The 25800-nt window shown below is 45.8% G+C and overlaps 1 protein-coding gene across 2 annotated transcripts in view; it reads right to left on the bottom strand.

Annotated features, from left to right (window-relative positions):
* PLCXD1 (phosphatidylinositol specific phospholipase C X domain containing 1) overlaps nt 1–25800 on the bottom strand; it is a 332120-nt gene that overhangs the window by 257232 nt on the left and 49088 nt on the right. Inside the window, exon 2 of one of the 2 annotated variants that reach the window (XM_069636624.1) lies at nt 12007–12064. The exons of the other annotated variant lie outside the window; for it this stretch is intronic. The gene's annotated coding sequence lies outside the window, so the exon portion shown is untranslated. The remainder of the gene's footprint in view (nt 1–12006; nt 12065–25800) is intronic. 2 annotated transcript variants of the gene reach the window in all.

Below are 25800 nucleotides of genomic sequence, written 5' to 3'. Positions count from 1 at the left end.
CTTTCTATCCCACGCTACCCCCTTCTCTCACTACTCCAAACACTTACTCATCCTTTTCCGCACTCGTTTTATTTCTTACCCTTTCTCGCAAATATTTCCTCTTGCTCATCATCAATGGCACACTCTCAATGGCTACGTCCCTTGCTCTATTCCCCCTTCTCACTCTTGCACACCTGCATCACTTCTCGCATCCTCCTTTGAAACTCTCCTCCTTGCACACAGGTGCCTATAAATACAAAATGCAAAGAACAGCAGTAAAAACCAAAACTATTGGCTTTGTCAATGCTCGTTTCCCTTTGTAGTGGAAACTGAATAAATGTTGCTTGCCATTTATGCAGGTCAGGTGGTGGGATTTCTTTGGAATTTGCCCGCTTTCAGCTGGTGTAAAAAGGGAGGCAGATTACATAAGAAACCAAAGCATTTGTGCTAGCAGGAACATGTGTGTGCCTTTATATGGCAGAGCTTGGGATGGTGGAAATGACAATTCCATTCCACGTCACCTCTCGGCCATAGAAATGAGTGAAAATATGGCACGCCGTAAAAAGCCTGCATTACATTTTAAGCATACATTTGACAAATTCAGTTTGCGCTGCGCCATATTCAACATGATCCCGACTTTAAAAGAAATTGTACCACGTGACCATTTTACACAGAGATGGTTTGTCACAAATGTATGTTAAGAACATGTGTAACCCCAGACGCCGTGTGGGGGGGGGGGATTAATGAAAGGAGTCCCCGGCGCATTAAGCCGCACTGAGGATCCTGAAAAAAGAGAAATACGAGTGCCCAGTGCGAGAGCCGCACCTGGGAGGAATTGGAAATTTCTACAGGGGCTAGAGTAAGGGACCCTCACACGGCCATTTACTGAGATTTTTAAAGTCGCGAGCCGAGCGCTGGTTGGAAAGAAACCCTTCGAGGGTTACAGTCGCTGCGTGCCTTGTTGCCCGGGCCTCAAGTCGGGCACTTCCCCTGCAGGGGGTTCTGATACCATTGCCATTCCTCCAAGTGGCTCACTTCACCGCCGCTGGCTCAGGGCTCACTGAAATAACAGTGCTCCCACAGCAGGGAGCACGCAACATTTGCAGCCCTCTTGGGCTAAGTTTAAGCCAGGTGGCCCATCTGGACTCCCTGGGCCACACCTGGCAGACGTTTCCCAGGCAGAGAAGAGGTGTGAGGGGTCCCACGCTGCCCCCGAGTGCTGGGCTGCATGCATCTGACATACACAGTCCAGCCCATGTAAAAATTTTGGGGCCCCCACGCACTGCTGCTGCCTGCCACTGCCTACTGCCGGGACATTTCTTTTTTGTCAATCGACATGACCGCTCTAAATGCAAAGGAAAAAGTGGATGTCGACTGCCAAATTAGTAGCTGCCAGAGGACTACCTGTGGGGCAAATCAGATCATTCCCCCCGAGCCGAACTTCCAACCAGGTGCGGCAAGAACTGCTTCAAATGATGCCTCTGGCTCAATTTCGATCCCTGCTTCAGAGAAAGCACCCGCGACGATCGAGGAAGTGCCTGCCCCCACTCCAGAATGAGACCTACTCTGAACAAATCTGGTCTGCGAAATTCTGATAGGCAGGGATACGATGTCTAGTTTAGGCAGGACCAGGAAGACTCTAGAGGAACAAACGCTGCCTCTCTGCCCCACCCCTGGTGAGCCATTGCAGGCTAAAAAAGCAGAGATGGTCGATAGTGCGAAACAAGGCCCGACACACATTTTAGCCCCATGGAGAAATCACAATATCATTTGCTGCTTCAAAGGCCTATTTCAAGCCAACAAGAACTCATACGAGAACTTTAATCAAGACAGAGTGACATTTTGGGCGCGACTGATCTCTCAAGGTTTTTACAGTAACAAATATTTTCTCTGATTGCATGTTTTGCAAAGGGGTGCTATGTACATTTTAGTATCCAATTTATATTTCGCACCTGTGTGTTAAATTGTATTTCAGCCCTTTCCCACAGAGGCATTGAAGTGTACCAAGATCTGAAGCATTCGGTTTGTCACATACATGAAAGTTGGCACCAGACACTTATTTTAGGAAGTTGGCATAAACAGAGCCAAGGAGGGACAAAATATATACACAATTCAACCCCCTTCGATTTTGGATTTAACCAAGACGGAATCGAACAGTAAAATCAATAAAGTAACAAGTATTTGTCCTGGTGGTTTGTCTAACTGTGCCACCGAGACAGTTTATGGGTGCATGACATAAGCTGGGGGTTGGTAGCTGATTTCCAAGTTATCCCGCATATTGAAAATGATCAATATCCCCTTGTTTTATCATTCAATCTACCTGGGAATCCGCCGCCTACCCTGAAGGGTGAAGGTAGGTGAAGGATCCTGTGGCAGGTCTTGGTTGAAAGCAATTGCATCAGCAAGGTATATACACTGTTAGTTCCGCTTCTGGAGTGTCTGCTAGCTAGGACCAAATTATCCCTTTGTGTCTTCTGCAGCTGGTATGCGTGTTAAACCAGTTTATGACAAGCACCTAGATCATAAACAGGTGGTTTGACCGGTCGCCAAAAGAAATCCGATCCTGCTGCCAACTGTGAAACAGAGTAGGAATGCCTCCTAAAAAGTCTGATTAGGTGAGAATTTAAAACATGGGAGGGAAATGTTCCGTAAGAAAAAAAATGAGAACTCCAGCTAGCGACTAGGTCGAAAAACGCATCTGATGGTGTCCGCGCATAGCAAGCATCCGTCCTGTGTCAGAGAACCAGCTTTCCTCAGTGATAGCTGGGGCACCAACTTCAACTCCCTTTATCAGGACACCTAACCAAAATTACTGGCCAACTCCGAACAAATGGGATGGGAGGCTTTGTTGTCACATTATGTTTTGGATATCTCCTTAGAGGAAGTGGACGAAGCAATTGGCACACAGAAGAGAGGGAAGCGCCTGTACCAGACACAATTGGGGGGGGAAGAGGGGGTTCTCTTTAGTACCGAAGTAAGAGTATGGGGTCCTATTCTAAAACATCTGTTCTCAAAAACTACAAGTCCCCATCTCATATCATAGCCTTGGTAAGGTGCAAATATAGCCCCCCCCGTTTTAAAAAAAAGGCGACAAGTGTGTCCCCCAAAACTATAGGCTTACATCTTTAATTGACGTAGCCTCTAAAATGTACATTTTATTAAGAAAACTGTTGGCTTGGATCCTTGAATGTAACGCTTTGTCAGATATGAAGGCAGGTTTTAGACCAGGCATTGGCCCGGTGGACCAATTATTTAGGCTATCACTACTCAGGGATAAATACGCGAGACTTAGGAACCACCATCTCTATCTGGTGGTCATTGATTTACGTGCAGCCTTCAACTCAATCCCTAGATCTAAGTTACAGCTGCATATATTTCAAATGGGGGTCCCCGTCAATCTGCTGGCAACCATACACAGCCTGCATGTAGGGACATACGCCCATGTACGGATTCCAGCGTGCAAAGGCCTATCCAAGCCCTTCCTGGTCTCTAGGGGCATCAAGCTGGGATGCCTTGTCGCCTCAACGCTCTTCATCTTATACATAAACCAAATTGCTGAAGAGATGACCCAATGTGACATGGAGGCCCCTATGCTAGAAGGGAGGAGAACTGGCATCCTGCTAGATGCCGACGATACAGTCCTGATTAGCAAGACCAGGGGAGGTATTCAGAAGGAATTACATTTGTTCGCTTTGAACTCAGCAAGGTTGGGCCTTGTAATTAATCTGAACAAAACCAAGGATAACCTTTGGCCCAAAAGACGTGGGAAAGCCCTTGTCCCAATCCATTTGGAGACGGTTGTATTCTATGACTATCTGGGAGTCTGTCTTTATGAAAGAAACTTGGGGAAAACTAGAAAAATCCTTAATTATTCAAAAGGACCGCAGTCCGAGGTTTCATGAACTATTATGGCGGTAATGCAATGTTCCAGGGCCTGGAAGTTCTAAGGACCTGTGCAAACCCATCCGCTATGTATGCCGCGAACATTTGGGACCACTCTGACCTCGGTAGGATGGAGCAGAGGCAAATGGCAATGTTGAAAATCTCCTTGCTCTCCAAGGAGTACCCCATCTACTCCCTTAAGATTAGAACTGGGGGTGGATGGTCTCGACTTTGATGCTAAACTCTGACCCTGAATGTGTTGCCACAAAATGTGCACCTCACCCGCCCTTCATGCCTCCAAGGAAGCCCTCTTTTATGTACTTGCGCAAGAAGGTGCTAGAGCCCTCGCATGGGTTAGTTATGTCTCAGACCTTACTAGACTACTCAGCCTCCCCCTATGATTACACTTGACCCCCAGGACCAAATGGTAGCAAAAGAGTGCATCAAGCAGAGATATAGGGACTGGTACTACAAGCTAAATTCTCAGATCAGCATGGCTGGTGCAAAAGCGGATTGAATCAAGCAGAAGCACTCGTTCGGCCGAGAAAAATATTTATCTTGTACTGATGACAAGGAAGCACGTACCTTGTTCTAGATACTTCCATTGGCAGCGGTCGTAAGCAGCTGGGGTAAAGGTGATATACCCCTGTGTAAAATCTGTTGGGAGGGAGATGAAGACCTTAAGCACTTTTGTTTACGTGCCCCCGACACAGGAACATTACTTATAAAAAACACAACCTAAGGAGAACGAATCAATGGAATTTTTCTTGTGTAGTCAAAATCATGCTGACCTATGAACCCATTTGGCCTTTTTGACAAACGTATAGTGCTCGAGAATGAAATGCATTTGGTATTGGCAAGTGCCTGTTTTAGGTCTCATGGTCTAAACCCTGCATTTTAAATGCGGTTTTATCCGATTCCTTGATAATGATACTACTACTACTACCACTACCACCACCACCACCACCACCACCCTGAACCATCATCGGGGCGCGCAAAGAGAAGATCAAGGGAGCAGCAGCAAAGACCTTGAGGCAACCCTGGCCAGGCCTTCATAAATAGTTTAATACAGTGCACTGTATGGACTTTGATATATATTTTTTAAGACTATATTTGTAATATTTGAAGGAATCTTATATTTATTTTACTTATTACTGCAGCTGCTTAGTAGTAACTTTGTTGTATATAGTCTCTTGTGTCTGACCCTTTTATACGAAAACATACAATATCCTGCTGGTTTACCGGAAAAGTATATAAGTAAACCATTACTAACTAAAAAGAACTGTACGCCAGAATTCATTTTGTTCGCCTTTCCTTTTGTGCTCCAGTTATTCCAACCTTGCGTTTTCTCTATAGCGATATTTGGGAATTCTGCCCCAACTTTCTACCACTCCCTACCCTCACCAACTTCATAGCGAGGTACACCAGGGAGATCTTGAACCCAAGAGTGGGTTCGGAGAATGGTAAGAGGTGGGTCAAGTTGTAAGTGAAGGGTTAAGCCGTCAATTGTATGCCCGCCAACACCAGTCTCACAATAAGGTGAGATAGATGATCACCCCACTACATTTTTTGAAGGCACTGTTGATATCACTTTTTGTATACCCTCCCTATCCTACCTACTTACTTACTTTATACCTACCTTTTTTTCTTCCCGGGGTAGTGTATAGTTTGCTAGCGTAAGTTTCAGTTTTATGCAATCAGTTTATTTGCGCACGTTTTGGATAGGGATTTGTATATAGTATTATAATCACTTTTGATTTTACAGGATTTGACACCTTATCTGACAGACCAGTACCATCCTCATGGATCGGCTTAAAGTAGCCAGCTGGGCTGGGGGTGAGGGGATTAAGCCGAAACATTGGGTTTTCATAGGCAACGTCCTTTGGAGAACACCACTCGGTAGGATAGCTCAGGGGCAGTGTGCTCACCTAGGAAGCAAAACGACAGAGCACTACAGGTTCGATCCCCAGGTCCGCGCTTAGAAACCACTGGGTATTAAGCACATTATAAATAACCTATCATATATCATATCACAATCATCTCTACACCAGGTGCTCGGGTTAGCAGAGTCCCTAGAGTTCCTCACTGGCCAGGTTAAATGCCTGGGTAAGGCCTAGCATGAACCAGTATCCTCGTTTGCTATGGGCCTAAGAAGTCAATCCCGAGACACTGCCCCTCGGCATCCATGGGGGAAAGTCTATCCTCGCTGGGCATTGAACACAGGATCAGGCCTGCAGGCTAGTGCACCAGTCACACCACTGATGCATAGCCCAAAATCCTGCCTTGCACAGCATTGTGCCTAGTCAATCTGCAGCACCCAGTGTAGATGCCATCATGGCTGTGCCCGTAAGCACCCCTATCTTACCAGGGCCTAGAGCGCATGCCAGTGCTACACCAGAGGATAGAGGCACCAAACTGATCACTTCCTCCGTGGCAGATGCTTTCAAGAACATGTTACACAAGGCCATTCCAACACCATCTGTGCATGGCCCCCCATGTTCACCTGAGGCCCTTCTCAGGGGAGAAATCAACCCCAAGGGGTGAAGAGGAATACCAACTTTGGGTGGACCAGACCAACCAGATGTTACACGAATGGAGAGCTACAGACAGGGAGCAGAAACATTGCATCATTGAGAGTCTGCTCGGTCCTGCATTGAGAGTCATTTAGCTGCTCTGTGCCACACACCTTACAGCGAAGGACATCATGTACAAACTGGATGGAATGTTTGAAGCCACCGAGTCTGGTGCAGAGCTGATGGTGAAGTACTACACCACCCACCTCCAAAAGGGTGGGGGTTGCTCCGAAATCTGTCAAGGACTTAGCCAATTTTTCAGTCGGCTTTGTAACAGAAGGGGATTGAGTCGAACAGCCTGAACCTGGTCAGGCTGCAGCAGGTCATGCGCAGAGCCAAAAATTGCTGCCGCTGCTACTTATGCAGCTATGACTCCGAGAACGGACCCAGAAACCACCACACTGATGAACTGGTCCGAGAGGTGCGTACTCTGGATGGTGAGATGGAGAATGCAGTGTACAGTTTACCAAGTCAACTGGTGTCTCCATACACTGCCCCGGAGTATGATCCGAGACATCAAGTGGATGAGCTGTACGAAACCATCCAGGTGATGCAGCTGCAGAGGGTGCAGGCCAAGCCACCGCCTGTAATGACATCCAGGCCACAGAAGAGGCTCTACACGACCATCCCGAGAGAGAACATCAGCTCTTCCGGTGTACTCAAGAGCCACGGCAGCCCCAAGTGAACTAACGGCGTACCGCACCACTCCACCCTAGGCAGTTTTGCCATATATGTTGAAATGAGGGCCACACCTTCCATCTGTGCACAAACCCACCAGATTACAATTGCAGCAAGTTTCCAGGCCTTGAACACACATGTGATGGTGGGAAACACCAGCGAGGACCAGGAAGCGGAGCACACAAATCTTCAATACTACTAAACTCTGAGTAGAGGCTACAACCAGACAGGCCCAAGGCTGCAGTGACAGAACCAGTGGACAAGTCATCAGGGAACCAGCATCTACCAGACTAGCCTGTTAGGTAGACAGGCTAGTCCGACTGAGAGGAAGATCACCTGTAGTCAAACTACCAGCAAGCGCAGCACCCGAACATCATGGGCAATACCTGATGGGCTTGTGTGAACACCAGCCACCATGACAATATCCATTGCTGGTTGACAGACAGAAGTGCTACTGGAAAGCAGCTCACAGGTGACCATCATTTATGAGTGCTCCAGAAAACACCTGGTGCAAATCCCATTGGCGCCTTTGGCTGGACTGAACTTTCTTGGCGTGGAAGACAACCTTTTCAAATATCTGGAGTACATCCGGGTCAGACTGCAATTTCCACATGATGTAGCTGGAGTCAGTGCTCCTATCGATACCCTGGCTCTGGTCTGCAGCAGTCGGAGTGCAAGATCCTGCAACACAGGTGGCGATTTTGATGTTCGACGCACTGGCAGCATTATGTCAGGAGATGGCTGGACCATGATAGGCCAGCACATTGTCCATGCACCCCATGTGCCAACAGGTGTACTTGCAGAGTGAAATCTGGTCCAGAGTTCCACCTGATTGACTTATTGGAGATGTTTGCACCACCCAGTTCGGGCAGATCACAGTGCCAGGACATGCCACTGTGATGGTTCCTGGCAGTGGCGATTTAGAGGCGAGCAACAACCAACACGTCTGGTGATGGCGGCACCAGAACGGAGACCTCCCAGGGGGTTTACCAGTACAGAGACCCTGGTGACAATGGATGGAATGGACCTGAAGAACTTCAAGGTACCGGTCTCTAATGTGACCAATAGGACCATCTGTGTACCAGGATGCACCATCATCGCACAGTTCAACCTGACTGCATCTGTAAACTTCAACGAGCGTCGCCACCAGCTCATCCAAGACAGTGTTGGAACTGAAGACCTTGGAATTGAGACTCCTGATGTCGGAGAGGGACAAGGATCACCTGAGGGATCATCTCACCCTGCGTACCGAGGCATTCTCCACAAGCCCCTCAGACATTGGCAAGACCCATGGAGTTGAACATTGGATCTGGGTGTCTGATGACACCCTTCAGGGAGCAGTCGGAATGCCTGGTCCCCGCAGAGTTGGAGAACATACGCCACCATCTGGATGGTCTTCTGCAGGCAGGGATTATCCAGGAGTCCCTACTCTTCTGCCATTGTCATTAGCCAGAAGAAAATTGGGGATGTGCATCGACTAAACACCTGCACTATTCCGCACAAGTACACCACACCCCTGGTGGGTGAGGCACTGGACTGCCTGACTGGAAGCAAGTATTTTTTTGGTCCCGACTTGCGTAGTGACTACTACCAGATCCCGATGCATCCAGCGGATCACAAGAATACAACTTTCATCTGTCCATTTGGATTTTAGGAGTTTGTCAGGATGCCTTGGGGGATCTCCAGTGCGCCAGCTACTTTCCAGCACCTTGTGGAAACAAATATCAGTGACATGAACCTCCTGGGAGGTACTGGTGTACCTGGATGGCATCATTGTATTCGGGAGGACCCGTGAAGAACACAACAGGAGGCTCATTAAGGTGCTGGATCACCTGGAGGAGCAAGGGCTAAAAGGTCATTGTGGACAAGTGCCAGTTTTGCCGGACAAGTGTCAAGTACATCGGCCACATCGTCTCCACGGATGGCACAGCCATGGATCTGGTAAAGATGGATACCCTCCTCACCTGGCGAAGACCTAAAACCTTCAAGGATTTACAGAGTTTCCTGGGATTCTGCCATTTCTACAGGAGGTTTGTTGCGGGATACACCAACCTTGCCCAATCACTTGGGGACCTCACAAAAGGGTACCCACCTACCCAGAGAAGTCTGAAGCACACTGCCAACTCTGCGGACCATCTAGATCATCCACAGGAGCCCTTTGGTGAGCGTTGGACTGATCGATGCCAGCAGGCCTTCGAGGAGCACAAGCAGACCCTCACCACAGCACCAGTCCTGGCCAACACGGATCTGCATCAACTTACATGCTGCGTGTGGATGCGAGTTTGGAGGAATTGGGAGATGTTCTCCAACAGGAGACCAACGGTGAGACAATGGATGTAAACCTGGAATGGTTTGTGAGGTCTTCAGAAGCAGAAAAGTTTGGGGTTGTCCTTGTAGGCAGTTTAATAAAGTAAAACAAAAATGGAAATGTGAGTGTTAGCAATACTTAATAAGTGAAGGGGATATACCTGCATTACAATGCTGATTAGTATTAAATATGGAAGGGGAACATGAGTTCCCAGTAAGAGCTCATGACAAAAGCTTTGATGAAAACTTGTGTCCCTATTAACATAGGGCACTACGATTTTGTTGTCCCCACCGATCCCCACCAGATACAACTTAAAATAAATTGTGGAAAAACACAGGCTGGATGTACCAATTGTTTCTCTCCTTGGAAAAACACAGGCAGGATGTACAAACTGTTTCTCTCTTTGGGGCATCTTCAATGCATGGAAATTAATAAACAATGTTCTGAAGAGTAGATAACATACAAATCTATTGACTTATTGACTCCCAGTGTAGTTATCCATACCAAGCAGTAGTCTCAAAATAAAGCTGAATTGACTGCAAGAATCTTACAAAATAGTCTACAGGGAATGCCAGCGCCTGTTTTCTCATACCCCACAATCGCAAAACAAAGAATTAGATAGTTATTGGAGTGGATACCCCACTGCAAATCAGGAAAAATGTAGGGATCCTGAAGTGCTGCATAATTATGAAGCCTAGACACCTGGGAATTTAGGTAGAGTTCACTTGCTTTCCTCAAACCATTATTTTTTTTCTATAGAGTTTCTAAAACCCCCCCCCACCCCCACCCCCCCCCCCCCCAACTGCCTCATTTGAGAGTGTGAAGAAAAGGATAGAAATGGACGGTCAGATCTCTAAGACCAATAACAAAACAATCTCCACCCTATTGCAGCAACACATGTGCTTGCCGAGACCAATTTGCCATTGTAACTCCAGCTCAGGCTAGGTTGGGGGTGAGGGGGGGTATTCGGAAGTAAAAGATTTTAGCATGTAACGGTTCATGTTGTGGTACAAACATGTGGGAACTAGAAGGAAAAAAAATGTGTCATTGTGGGTGACATTTTTTGCTATTCCCTCCACCCCCCCAAAAAAATAAAAAAATAAACCAAGATGCAGACTGACACGCAGAGAGGAAAAAAAAGACAATAGTACAGTCAGAGAAATCCAATTCATATTTATGGTTGAGTTGCATTTGTCAACGATTAAGTATTCATATGTTTTTATTGGCATTTTGTCAAGCACCAACAATACCCTCAAGTCAACTATCTTTAACTGACCACTGTTACAAAATACACAGCATTGTTGGGGAAAAAAACAACCTCCCAATACCCCCCCCCTCCCTTCCACGGACCACGAATGTCCCTCCCTCTTTTCAGTGCATTCCATGTGCGAGAGGATTCTAGGCATGATGGTTGCATCAACATCCGGCACTTGGCGGGAATTGATCCCCTACCAGATTAATGGGATCTTGTAACCTGTATGATATAGATTGGATCATTTTACATATGCTAGAAAACAATCCCATCTTATTAAAAATAAAGTGTACATTAAGTTCCACATTTTCAGCATACAATCCTCTATAGATGGTATATGCAGTGTCTCCCAACACGATGTTCAAGTATTATTACAGCTAGATGTGATTTTATCGCTATAAACAGAGCGCAAAACAATATTTTCTTTAGCCCACTAAACACCCGCCCCAACATATTTTAGCACTAGTGCAATTATATAAACAAACAGTGATCAAATCACTGGGTACCATTTTTACAAATAAATAGCATTTTTTGAATAGCTAGTTTCCTCGAAATGCGCCATTTGATCATCCATTACACCAAACAACCATAATTCCAAATTACATGTGAATTTCTCTGCTAGCTTCATCCAATACTTTCCAAGTTTGGGACTTCTCCACCATATATGTAGATCAGTTCCAGCCTCTCACACCCACATCAACGAAGCCCCAGAATCCCCCCTCCTCCCACCTTCGTGTGTCTTTTTTAAATGTATTTTATTTGAACTCTCAGAGATTGTCAGAATACATGACCTCAACACAGCATTACACGATTAGGACATTACAGTGCATTCACAATAAAAATATTACATAAATGGGCGATAGCGGTACAACAGATCAACTCCATAGCAGTTAGGCATATCTAGTACACCGCCAAACTCTCAGCCCGTTTGTTACTTTGCGTGAACAGTAGGCAGGGTAGAAAAGCCATAGGTCCTTAGGGTGATGGACTATAGATTGGAGTGATACGTAGACATCCTCGTTATTTGCCCACTTAAGATCCCGCAGCCAAATGTTGTAAATTCGGGGTTTCAGCACGCTTCCATTGAGGCAGAATTACTCTTTTAGAGAAATGAAAGGCTAGATTTAAGAATGTGCAGGTTATCCTTTCAATCCGATCATAATGATCGAGTAGGCTGCAAATGGGATCAACGGGTGCAATCATACCCATCGTCACTGACTTCTCAGCACGCAATGCCAATCAGTAAGGCAAATTCATAGAGGAACAAAACATTGCTCCAGGTTTAGCAGTACAGACAGAACTCAAAGAAAAATCTAAATTTGTACCGATCTTACCTTCGGAAAATGTCATTGATACCTTCTGTAAAGTAGTCCAAAATGAGCTCAGAGTTATCTATATAAAAAACAAGGACAACCGTCATTGAAAACCAACACAACGCAACAATCTCTCAGCCTCACAAACCAAAGCACTCAAAGACCTCAAAAATAATCATGACATTACTGTAAAATCATCAGACAAAGGGGGAAATATAGTGCTATTGAATACAGATGACTACATAAAAATGTCTCTCACACATCTCAAAGACCGCAACTGTTATGAAATAATCCAAGAGAATCTGTTCGCCAAAATGAGGGAAACTTGGAAAACGATGAGCAGCCACTGGAAAGATCTTGAACTTCTGACAGATAAGTATATGATGACAACACATCCAATAACACCAACAATCTACTTTCTACCTAAAATCCATAAAAAATTCTCAAGACTACCTTCCAGCAGGCCAATTATCAATGGTATCGGATCCATCACTGAACATATCTCAGAGTATATAGATCACCAACTCCAACCATTGGCCAACTCACTGGCATCTTATATCAGAGACACAACCCATATCATCCAACTCACAGACATACCCTGGAACAAAGACTATTGGCTTATAACCATGGATGTCACATCACTCTATACCAGTATTCTGCATGATAAAGGACTCACAACCACCAAATACTTCCTGAAAACCTGCTCCATTTCCTTCAATGATCACAACAACATGCTTCTAGAAATGCTACAATACACATTACAAAACAACATTTTTATCTTTAATCAAACCCTTTACCGCCAGATACAAGGAACTGCCATGGGTGCAAAATATGCCCCTTCATACGCAAATCTGTACATGGGACACTTTGAACTAGAATTCGCATGGCAACATCCATCATTCACTCACCTCAACAATATCATTTTTTGGGCCAGATACATAGACGATATCCTCATAATTTGGAACGGAACAATACCAGCCTTTCAGGACTATTTCAACTACCTTAATAACAATACCTACAACCTAAAACTAACCACCGAATACAGTCAAACAGCCATTAATTTTCTGGACATCACCTTCTACATCGAAAATGATACTATATGTACAACGCTCTATACCAAACCAACAGCCGTGAACAGCATCCTTCACGCAACCAGCAGCCACCCTCAGCACATCATTCGAAAAATTCCCTTTGGCGAAATCCTAAGGGTAAAAAGGAACTGTACAAAAGATGACGATTTCACTGAAAAGGCCAAAATCACAGTAGAACAATTTATCACGAGAGGCTACCCTACCAAACTTGTCAAGAACAGCTATAAGAAATTTCTATCTAAGACCAGGGACCAGGCAATCACTGTTACAAGTCAAAACCAAAACTAACACAACCATCACCAACATCGATAGGAAAATCAGCTTCATCACAAACTACAGTGTCAACAATATCTGTATTCGAAAAGCAATTACCAAATATTGGAACATTCTCAGATCAGATCCTGATCTTACGACATTTTTGGATACCAAACCAACAATCACATTCAAGAAAGCGAAAACTCTCAAGGATGAGCTAAGTCCATCTCATTTTGAAGCCAACGTCGCCACCAACAACCTAAATCCACCAACTATGTGGCTACACAAACCTACCAAAGGTAACTACAAATGTGGACAATGCACAATGTGTAAGTACTCGGATAATGCTAGAACCACCGTCAACAAACCAAATGGCACCATCTACACCATTCAACAATTCATCAATTGCAATAGCAAATTTACAATATACATCATCCAGTGCCCATGCAACAAGCTTTACATTGGAAGCACCATCAGAAAATTGAAAATCAGAGTCAGTGAACATATTCGGTCAATTGTCAACCAGGACTCAAGATCTCCGCTAGCCACCCATTTTCAAAAAACGCATCTACCGACTCAGATCAATCAGTTAAAAATTTTTGGAATTGTCAAACTAAAACCTGCCCCCCGTGGAGGCAATATGGAACTGAAACTTAGACAACAAGAAGCTCGCTGGATCTGCCTAATGGACACTTGCAACACAGGTCTAAATAGTGACCAGGAACTATGCCATTTTCTGTAAATCTAAGGTTCAGCATACTCTGCATGTTATCTCACCTCTCCCATGTTTTGATATTCTTACAATCTTTCTTACAATTACCTGGCCTTGGAGAGATTGTTTTGCTTATCACCCTCTCTCTTACCATTTGGATAACTACAAACTACATGCAACACTCTTTTACTAATGGCCTTCCCATGCTTCTATCACTTAGATTGACCCATCTACCGTGAACACATACATCACCAATTAGCTAGCTCAGGCACCATTAGGCCCTACCTACATGTGTATCTTTCCCATCATTGTGACTGTATCATGACCCTGTCCACTGAAACTTTTTTCTTTACTTCCACTATTGTCTACCTTTGACCTTACATTACATAGAATACTATCAGAGTCATCATATACCACGTAGCCAGTCCAGCCGACACCAGGCCCGACATAGCTAGTTTAATGGTTGACACTCAGAACATGTGTCTGCCTAACGGCACGTATATGTTTTAGTAATCACCATGTATACCATTGACATTATTTTATCTAGTATATCCTCTAATCTTTATTCTTGCATTTCTATACACATTAAACTTTTTTAAGAGAAACATACCTTTTCGTCAACACAATGTTATACAAATACACGGGTGCCTGGAGAGCAAGCCACTTCGTTATCTCAATCACACCATAATAGCGCGGTATCGCGCGGGCACGATGACGTCATCACGCAATAACGTGCGTGCGCGTGACGTCGGCCCGCGAATACACATATATTCGCCAAGACTGTATGCTGTCAGTACGGCAGCAGAATCGGAACGGGCAGGACATTGTTCACTCAGTGGTAAGCAGCTTATCTATTCTCACACCTCTCCTAAGAATCAAGCTAGACTGGATTTACCTCCACCCTTGTCACACTATTTCACTTTCTCCATACAATTCTCCTTACCTCCCCTCTTCTCCATTTGATTCATGCACACCCACACTATTTTTTTTTATACAAGTGCACCTAAATCTTCTCTCAACCTAGTATCTTTTTGGGTCTAACCTGTACTTGTACCATATAACCTCACATATTTTTACATTAATCTCGTGACATAAGTATTCTTATATATCCATTTATCAACAGATAAGACCCTGTGCTACAGACCAAAGAACGTATTCTACCACAGAGTGAGAACCTTTATACCAACACCAGTGATCTTATACATAAGTAAGTACTCATCCTGCCTTATTTGTGACATCGTATTGAGACACAATGTGATATTTTAAACAAAACACCATACTGCTTTCCCACCGATCTTTATCTGTTTCCTTTCTTTTTCCTCTCTTTTCTTCCTCCTCTCTCTCAGATTTGAACACAATTGTTCTATACCACAATCCTCCTGAAGAACCGCCGCACATCAGCGACGGGTAAACACGTGTCGAGGAATCATATTGTTTTCGCTTCTTCAAACCACCATCCTCCAAGAGGTACCATATTGCTTCCATTCTGTTAAACCACAACCTTTCAAGTGGAACTACACTGCTTCAACCAGGACTCATACTACATCACTTAGTGGATATAACTAAGGACACTAAAACTTGGAAATTTAATTGGATTGAGGAACCATATAGCTTCGTTCTGCCAAAACCACAACCTTCCGAGCCTCAATCACTCTTACAAATCATCTTGCTGAAACCAGAACTTTTTATTTCAATACCTAGTGAACACAACTAAGGATATTACAATTTGAAATTTAATTGGACCATAACATCGCATCAGTGAACTCAGTGACGATAACTGAGCACACTTCAAGTTTCAGCCAACAAGCACATTTCTTTTCGAAGTCTTTACGCCAGTAACTTTTTGGTACCAGGATCTTAACCTCAATATTTAATACTTAGTGCATTCAACTAAGGACATCACAATTTGAAAACTAACTGGATTTTGCCCAAGCACCAGTACAAAAAATTACTTTTTTGATTTTGTTTCTACATCTAGATTTGCCCATTCCATCTATGCTTAAATTCAATGACTTGCAAATAAAAAATCTTTTGTTGTAATTCATTATTAGTGTCATTATTCTATTTTGATAAGCGCGACAGGAGGGCTTTTTCCCTTTTCAGTCTTCCGAGCCCAGGTCAGCCTCTGTGGCATCCCTCAGTCGCAGCATCTTGAATTCATTTTTCAACTGTCAATCAATTCAATATTATCCACCTAGAGCGCCATCACTGTTTCTTAGGCTGATCCGTTTTTTTCTTTACAATCAGTAAGGAACAAGGTTTGAAAAAGACCAAAAAACATGTAAATAAGCTTCCAATGTTCCAAATTTTGGGCAGCCACTATTCCCATAAAATGAATGCAAGACGTTAGGCATTTAACATAGGTTATGTAATATCTTGAAATGTACGAGACATAATTTAGAAATGAATGATACTTCCTTAGTCAGTGAGCATGGTATTTGCCACATATCCTCAGCAACCATGCCAACAGCTCGATTCCATTTATGCGTGACTGAGTCAGGTACTCTGGATTCATGCTTTATCATGATAATAAATGTGGATTTAAAACGACGACAGGGTAGACCAGAATACATAAATTGCATGCATTATCTAAGGCTCACTGGGGGGAAGGTTGGCCATTGGTTTCCAAATGCTGCCCTAATACGCAAGTATTGGAATACAACGGCAGCACCAGGCCCTCATTTTATCTGAAGATCCTGCAATGAGTGTAACTATCTATCAGAGAAGAGATCATCCAAACATTTAATCCCTACCTGCGGCCACGCCTTCCCCGAGTCCCCTGTCCATACTCAGTGCCCATCCAACACACCCTAAACTGGTGCTTTCCAGCTGTACGGGTGTCCCACGCCCTGATGTTTTAATATGGACGCCACGCTCCCAAGGGTGTCAAAGGGACATGCATCTGTATATCCACTGATAATCATGACCACCCCAAGTTGCATAGGTCTAGTGGAGCGCTCTTCTATTTTCACATGCAGATAGGAGGCGCCAATAAGAGATTAAAGCTAGTCTGTGAAGTCAAGTAATGTAGTTAAAAATTCTGGACCTTTAGTCCCCCCCTTTACGTATGCTCTACACAGTTCTGCAATTTTCAAATTGTGCCTCCTCCTCCCTCTGGATCCCAGAGGAATCTGAGGATTTGCCTATTCAGTTCTGAGAAAATGCTTGTGTAATATAATCGAGGAAGTAATACAACAGCTTCGGCAGCAGAACCATTTTTTACCAGTGCAATCTTCCCCCATTAGCGATATGGCCAATTTTTTCTGTTTAACTAATTTGGACTGGTGAACCTCCAAGATGTTATGGTATTGTGTCTGGTACAACGCACCACTGCCATTTATCGTGGTCTCCAGGCGCTCGGGCGGCTCTGTAAAGGAATGGAGGCCTGGTGTGGTAGTTAGTAGGGTTGAGCGGGCCAAGCGCAAGAGAGCTTTTATGCGCTGGTTGTATCTTTAGTTCAGAAACACTGGTCACTGTGTGCTGGTATGGTTTTAGTTGAATGGCATTGTGCAATGTTTTGTGTATGGCTGTATGCGGGTGTATCATGTGAGTGTTGGATAGTTGGTAGAGTGCCTGTAGTTTGGGTGTTTTGTGGTGGGTATGCAGAGGGTTAGAGTTATTAGCAGGTTTGTCAGAGGTTGGGTGGTTTGTTTTTGAGTTGGATTAACCCATGGCTTATGTTCTTCTGTTTAGCGCCGGATATTTCTGCGCCTACATTCCTAGAGTAGAGCCAGCGGTTGTCCCTGCAAACCACCACTCCCAAATACGTGATCTCCTGCGACAGCCATTTAAGATTTCAAGCTGGTCACTGAACAAGTTTGTCTGAGAGGGAGAATCTATCAGATTTGGACCACTCAGACTAGCACAGAATATTCCCCAAAGTTTATTACATCCATCATTACTGGATGCAAGTTAGTAGTGGAGTCGCTAACGAATATCAATACATCATCTGTGTAGAGCAAAAGCATTTCTGGGGAAACGCTCATTCCAACCACTTTGTTCAGGTTTACACTTCAGCAGATCTGCCAAAGGTTTCAACAATTAGGGTGAAGAGAAAGGGGGGGGGAGTGTTAGGGGTGACAACACTGCCTGGTACCCCTGCCCAGTGCAATTACCTGCAAAGACATTGCCCAATTTGAACTAGCCCTGGTCGAGTGCATGCAGAACAGCTTAATACAGGATCGAACCCATAATGTTCCAGTACATCAAATAGACATCACCAGGACACTGAGTCGAACGCCTTCTCTGCAGTGAGCGCGTTGGCACTTGCAGGCACCTCTGGGCTAATCTGTGAGATTATATTAAAGAGGTGCCCAGACTAGGCGCAGTGGATCATGTATGAAGCCAGTTTGATCCAGGTGCATCAGGTATGGCAGGATTGGTTGCAGACAAAGCCAAAAATCTTGCAAACATTTTTATATCCACATTCAGAAGTAGGGTGGTACAAGCCATGCTTTTCCGAGGGTTTGGCAGGCTTCAACAAAAGTGTAATCACTGCCTCGCTTAGCTTTGGCAGCAGTAGGCCAGTTTCAAGGGATTCCTCTAAAAGTTTAACACATAAAATGAACCCAGAGGCCCCTTATATTTCTTGTGGAGTTCAGCACCTTGCCATTAGGAAGGATATCAATAGCAGATGGAATTTCGCCCCCAATGTAAATGACACCATTTCAGGTGAAAGCAAACGTCAGAAGGGAGCTTCAAAATCCCCCATATTCAGCCTTTGATATGCCCTGTCTTTCGGAGTACAATGACTAAGCAGGAAAGCTTCAAGTATGGCTTCATGACTAACACATACAAATCTTAGTTATTACGCACTACCATACCACCAGCCCCTACCACCTCGCTTCTTATAAGCCTTGCAAGGGGTCTGTCCGGTAGATCTGCCTCCCATTACCTTCTGGCCATCGCCAGGACAGAGAAGTATTGCACCTCCCCATCAGTCAGTGCACAGAACTTCTCAAATTCCTCTTTATTATGCAATAGAATGCTAGATTCGTGTGTTAGGATATATGTCTGCTCTAGTTTTTTCAGCCTCACCTCAGATGCTGCTAGCTCTTTACATTTGTTATGGAGAACCCCAACTTCTGTGACGTATGGCTTTTCCACAAATATAGGCTTTGTACGCCTGCCACAGGGACCCTGATCCTTTGTGTCACAAAATGGGTTTAAGTGGTCATGAATGTTGGTCTCAAATGCAAGATCAAGCAATGCCAGCCGTTTGAACTGCCACAGAAGTCTACCCTGAGCCCAGCACCCCAATTTTATACCAAACAGGAGTAGCGAGTGATCGGAGAAGAGTCGAGGAAGGATGATGCATTCCCTCACCTGCCCGATCAAGGAGCTGGACACAATCCAACGTTCAATATGAGAAGCCATATTATGCAATCGAGGAGAATGAAAACTCCCTATCTGTCAAATGCGTGCATCTCGAGACATAACCCAATCTCCATCTAACATACCGTTAATAATTACTCATCCCGAGTTGGTCAGGGAACGCTGCACAGAGCTGGAGCGACCCAACTGTACATTTAAAATTGTGTCGAGGTCTCTGCCCCATATTACTGGAACCCCAGGGGGTATCACACAGACGTAATCCACGTGGATAGAAGTCATTAAAATAACATATCTACCCGAGGGGGCACATCTGGAGGATATAAACTCTACATTTAGTGACTTGTGAAGCAACGCTAATTCTCCTCTCAATTGAGATGAATAGTCAGTATGAAATCTGATGGGTCCCCACTTCGTAGCAAAGGACTCCTGCACTAATTTAGTAGCGTGCGTTCTTGCTGGAACACAATGTGTGCGCCATGCCCTTCAATATAGTAGATTGAATGTTGGAATGCCAGGCGATTGAATATTTGCATTAAAGAACATAACATTTAATATCGCTCATAGTATCGTTTGCATGTAAAAGGCACAACACTGCCACAGCAAGCGCATTTACCGTTAAGAAAACAAAGCTACGTTTTTATAAACACCCCCAACCAACCACTCCCCCAACATTTGCAGTTCATAAGGAGAAGTCCTGGTACAAATAAATTCTGCTGACTCAGTTCTCCTTCACATTTGTTCAACTTTTGCAAGCAGCCACACGTTATTCCCCTTTTGCAATGTCTAAAATTGACAATATTTAAAGGGCCGATCTTTTAAACCTCAAAAAAAAAAAACTGCTTCTAATATTCCGATTCAAGCACTTTAGTATAAGTGACCCAGGAATTCACATCTTTCCACAACCAACTTCCCCTTATAGGTTGGCGTAAAACCCGGGTTGTGCTAAATTGAGAGTTGGGAGAGGGGCTTGGGAGGCGGGGCTGCTGGATTTGGGGACGTTGTCAGTTCAATTTACTTTGATTCATGACCTTCATCAGAAAGTATCCGATGTGAGCGCTTTAGATATCAACAGATCTTTTACTCTTTATGCTACAAGACATTCTAAATGTGGTTTAGCCAACATTAAATATCCTGTTTTTCTTGATCAAGGGAAATCGTGTGGTAAAATATTTGAAACATTATGAAAGCACTACAGCCGGTCTTGGGGTGGCAAATAAATCACAGAGTCGTCCCAGAGCCAGAGTTTCTTCTCCTACATGGCTTCCAAGAACATCTTGGGGGTTGAGGGAGCCGATGTTCCCTTCCAGGAAATATGGAGAACAGCTAACTGTCAGCTTCTCCAGGTGTTCCGTTTTAAAATAGTAAAACGCGGAGACCACTAGGGGGCACAGAAGGCAATGGCTCTCCAACGACCAGCGCCTCACACCGAGGAAATAAAGAGCAGATAAAGAGGAGATCCCGACCCTGAGACAAATCCTATTTAGAATCGTGAAGCACCAGTGAAGGCAGGGGTGCTAACGGCAGGCTCCCCAACAGAAGAGAAGTCAGTAAACGAGCAAACTACCCATCCCCCACCGAGGCCTTCATACGGACAGCATCCCGTCGGAGGTGGCGTTCGGAGAAAGGATCAATGAGCAGAACGCGGGAGCCGGAGACATTGTTTGATCCGACGAGGGAACACAGAATTGACAGCCACGTGGGACCCATCGAGGTGTTCCGGAGGAAGCGGAGGCTCGGGGAACCACGACCCAGGTCGGAGCAGAGGAGAATATCCCAAACGCACAGCCCGACCGTTACAAAGCTCATGGCGGGAAGACAGAGACCGGCGCAACTGATCTGAGGCACAGACACAGCGTGAACCCATACCCCCCCAACCTCTGAACCACATTGAAGAGGAAATATCTACCACCCACAGGCAAGTGAAGGCGGGGACATATACATAGCAAGAGCGCCCGCCTGACAAAAACGGAACGATCCGGGGATCCGCAACTCTCCAGTCAGAACCAGGCTAAAAAGAAAATATCCCAAGCATCCATCCTGCACTCTACACCTCAACGACTGGGAGGCGGGTAAGCGCAGCGTCATCCCCCGAAGTTCCGCCAGATCAGGTACCCTAACCAGCGCCCAACCGAGGCCTAGCAGGTTCACAGGGACACGGCGCCCCCCAGCGCATAACAAGAAGTGAACCGGAGCAGGCCCGCGAGAACAGCAAACAGCTTGGAAGGACCTCCCGGAGAGCCCAGAAGACCCAACAATAACCGGTGAGAGGCTGCCCCAGGCCCCCGCCAAAGCCCAGAAGAGGGGGAAACTTCTCACAGTCTAGAGGGCCCCCACCACACAGCTGCGCCCAGGTGAGGACAAGGAGGAGGGTGGCGAGCTACCACAAAGGGACCCCTGGGTGAACACTACCTCCAAATCAGCAGAGATTCCCCTCGGAACCATCCAACCCATGCCCACCAGAAGGAGAGAAACACTGGCATAACAAAGAAACCATCCTGCATCAGGGCACACAAAGGCTCCTGACCGCTAACACCTGAAGAGAACACAGAGGTCCCTGTTGAAATCCCAAACACAACACAAGCCCTTACCCTAACAAAGGCTCCAAAACCCCAAAAGAAATCAAGGAAGAGACAGCAGAGGAAAGCCTTCAATAGACACTGCGATCACTAAATAAGGGGAGGCAGCCGAGAAAAACACAACATTAGAAAGGACACGATATCCAGCCCCCCTGAATGAAAAGAGCCCCCGCACCAGGAGCAAAAGACAACACAAGGACACCTCCTAACAAACAACCATCAATAGCAAACCTGTAGACCCCAAAGACCGCGAATTAAGGAATAAAGCATAAACAAAAGGACCTAGGAAGAAAGCAAAAAGCCAGAAAGGGACACTGCATCCCTCCCCTGCCCCCCCCCCCAAACTTCACCATAGACCCCTCAAGGATATACTCCAGCAATACAGAAGGGAAGAAACCCTTATAACGTATACCACGCCCACAACATCTTGTATGAGCGTAGCCTCCACCAACGATGACATTGCAGGCCTGATAGCGGAAATCCAGGCACTCCACTCAGACATAATTCTCCATATCAGAACTAAGAGGGAAGGTTGACAGGGTAGAGGAAAACGTAGAAAACCTTGAAAACAACCAAGTCAACAGGGATATGACGGAAATGAAACTCAATCCAAGAAGGACGATATAGAATTTAGAGAGGAAGAGATTACCCTCAAAATGGACCACATCGAGAACAGAGAAAGGAGATCGAACATCTGGATAATTGGACTTGAAGAAACGGAGGGGGAAGACACTGACTGAAATCGAGATCAAAGTGCAAGACATAATCAACCAATAGTACAATTGGATAGAGCCCACAGAGGGGGTAGAAAATTTGGAGGAGGGCCGTGCTCAATTATTGTCAAATTTCTACGCTACAAAGAAAAATCATAGGTCCTCCTCAGAGCAAAACAAGTGAAGACATTGAATACAAAGGCTCAAAAATGAAGATATTTCAAGACTTGTCAAGCCTTACACCGAGCTGTAGACAGGGATGCAAGCCTTTGGCTACCTGGCTCACAGAACGAGGAATCCGGTACAGATGAGGGTACCCTTTCGCCAAGATATTTGAAGCCAAAAGGGGAAGACTACCGAGTCACCACACCGGAAGAAGCAAACCATTGCTAAAACACCCAACGGAAACTATGGACACCAGAGGTCCGCTGGGCCCCCAAGAAACCCACTCATCAAGACCACACAACATAGAAGCACAACCCCAAAGACGAAAGAGAAGCAAGGCAGGAAGAAAGTACGTTAAGCTGGGATCCCCGCCGTCCTCACAACCTGCCAAACGAGGGCTGTCATAAAACCAAAGAACCCTATTAAGTTACGGAGTAAGGGGGAAGGGATTACCCAAGGGCTTCCTCAGTGAGGGGCGAGCCCAAAACCTAGTGGCCCTCAGTTTTAAGAGGGCGTCTCAACCTCAGAGACCTTGGATCACAGTAAAAAACGCAACGCGATCACATTCTCACAGACCTTGGACTACGGTAAAGACCGTGGTCACGTTTAGTTATGTTTACAGTTCTTCGAGACAGACGGGGCAAAACATGATCTAACACACGAAACAGGGCCACATAAAATGAAAGCAGTAGAATGGGGAAAAAGAACACAAAGAAGGAATCCCAACGTAAAAATGGAAAGTAACTCAGGATCAGGGCCAGGGACCTACACCCTAAAAGAGGGCACACTCAATGTTAAGGGACTAACCCCCCCCACGAAAAGATCACTAGTCATGAGGGAATTCGACAGAGCCTCACTCGACATCCTTTCCATTCAGGAGACCAGGCTTAAAACAGGAGAGGAAAAACCGATGAGAGGGAAAGGAGTGGGTCAAGCATATTGGGCCTTAGCTGACCACAAGAGAGGAGGAGTTGGCATAATACCGCACAAGGGGATACAATTAACAAACCCAGAAGTACACACACTGATGGGAGGCAGGCTCTTACTGATTCAAGGGGAATGGGAGGGAGCCCATATCACAATAGCAGGAGTATACACATCCAATCAGGGGCAGGGGCTTCAACGAGGAGACCCCGACCACCATAATGGACAAAAGCAAAGGCCCCACAATAATAGGAGGGGACTTCAATACATGTAGACATCTGGAGATCACAGAACCCAGACAAGAAGGGGTACACATTTCGGTCTAGCGTCCATGACACTTTTACAAGAATGGATTACTTACTAATCAATAAGGGGAAGCGCCATTACAAGAATTGCCTGGTCTGACCACGATATGGTGGTTGCCACCCTAGACATGAAGGGATCGAGACATAGGGACATTAGATGGCATAACAAGTTTTTTTTATGGAGGGACAAGCTATTTGCTCAGAAACTAAGGACCGCAATCAAGGAATACTTTCAAGTAAACGACAATGGAGAGGTGGGACCCACAACACTATGGGAAGCAGGGAAAGCCACCTGGAGGGGGGGGGGGGGCTACTGATGAGAGGGGGAACCAGGAGAAAAAGGGAACGGAGGCTTCAGGAGGAGAAACTGGGTAAATAAATATCTAACCTAGAAGATAGGTTACACACCCAAGGGACATACCAAAAGAACACCTTGACACACTAAAACGAAAAAGGGAAGAATTTAAAAAAGCTTGGGATTGGGAATACAATGCGAAGGGGCTGACAAGGGCAGTCGGCAGTACCGGCAGGGAGCGCTACCTGTGAGAGCGGTGTTTCTACTGTTTCCATTGCTGGAGGCGTGTGCAGTGAGGCGTGTGCACTGAGCCTCTAGCTTCAAAAACACTTTCCCCCGCAAATCGGACCGCAAAGGGGCTGACAAGGGCAGTCAGTAGTCCGTGGTTCCGCGTGACGGAAGGAGACTACTATTGGAACTTTACCTTCAGGACAGCGGCCTGGAGCTGAGCAAAACCAGAGAACACTTGGAGTCCTTGCAGAGGTCTCCAGTATCCAGCCTATGTGGTTTATGGCAGCAGCTCCGGAGTCACTAAAACGGAAACCGCCAGCAGACGCAGTGGGAACGCGAAACCTACGGAGTGGAAGATTGCGCCAGCCGGGCCTCTCTGATAACAAGCTTGCTTCCTCGGAGGACCCCGACCAGGACACCACCCAGACGCCCTATAAGAGTAAAAAACCCTCACCGGCTGTAAAGCCCGTTGCAGGAGAGAGAGCACTGCACATACATGCAGTAAGTGCCTTTAACTTTCCCCCAATAGAGCTAGCTTTGCAGCCAGAGGTCAGTGTGACACAGGAAGGGGAAGTGACTGTTTCACGATCGTTTGACTTGCAGCCTCCGCGGGGGCCTCCTTCAGTTGAAACAGCGATTGGCAGCGCCACTTATGAGACTCCGTGGGAATCGGCAGCTCCAGGCTTGGCGAACGCCAGAACTGAAGCAGTGGCAATGATACATAACACAGAGGGCATGGAAGACCTTAAGACCCCTCCGGGAGGGGAGGAGGTTTGCCATCCATCCATCCACACCCTCCTGCTCCTCGCCTCCCGTCTGTCTTCACTTCTGCTCCCCCAAGGGAGGAGTCGCTCTTACCAAAGGAGGTTATTGAGTTGCTGGCGAACCCAATATCGTCTCGAGGAGCCAGTCTTACCTCCAGCCCCTCGAGATAGCAATCTAGCGAATCCTCGATACAGAGACCTTGCCCTTTGGCAAACTTGAAGATTTCTTCGGATGCCCCTAACTCTCCCCTTCCTTTGCAAGTTGAACCAATGGCAATAGGTGTCTCTGCACAGCTTGCCTCACCGCGAGTAGTGGGCAATCCTCACAAAATGCTCTCTAAAAGATCAGACCAAGGGCGCCATACAAGAGAAAGGCAGCGGGAGGGAAAAGACCCATGCACTCGAATGCCACCATCTCCTTGAACAAAATTAAGGAGAATGCCAACAGGA

Source organism: Ambystoma mexicanum, chromosome 7p (genome assembly GCF_040938575.1).
Source record: "Ambystoma mexicanum isolate Mex_15411 chromosome 7p, UKY_AmexF1_1, whole genome shotgun sequence".
Classification (NCBI taxonomy): Eukaryota; Metazoa; Chordata; class Amphibia; order Caudata; family Ambystomatidae; genus Ambystoma; species Ambystoma mexicanum.
Note: the sequence above shows the minus strand (reverse complement) of the source record. Positions and strands in the feature narration are given on the sequence as shown.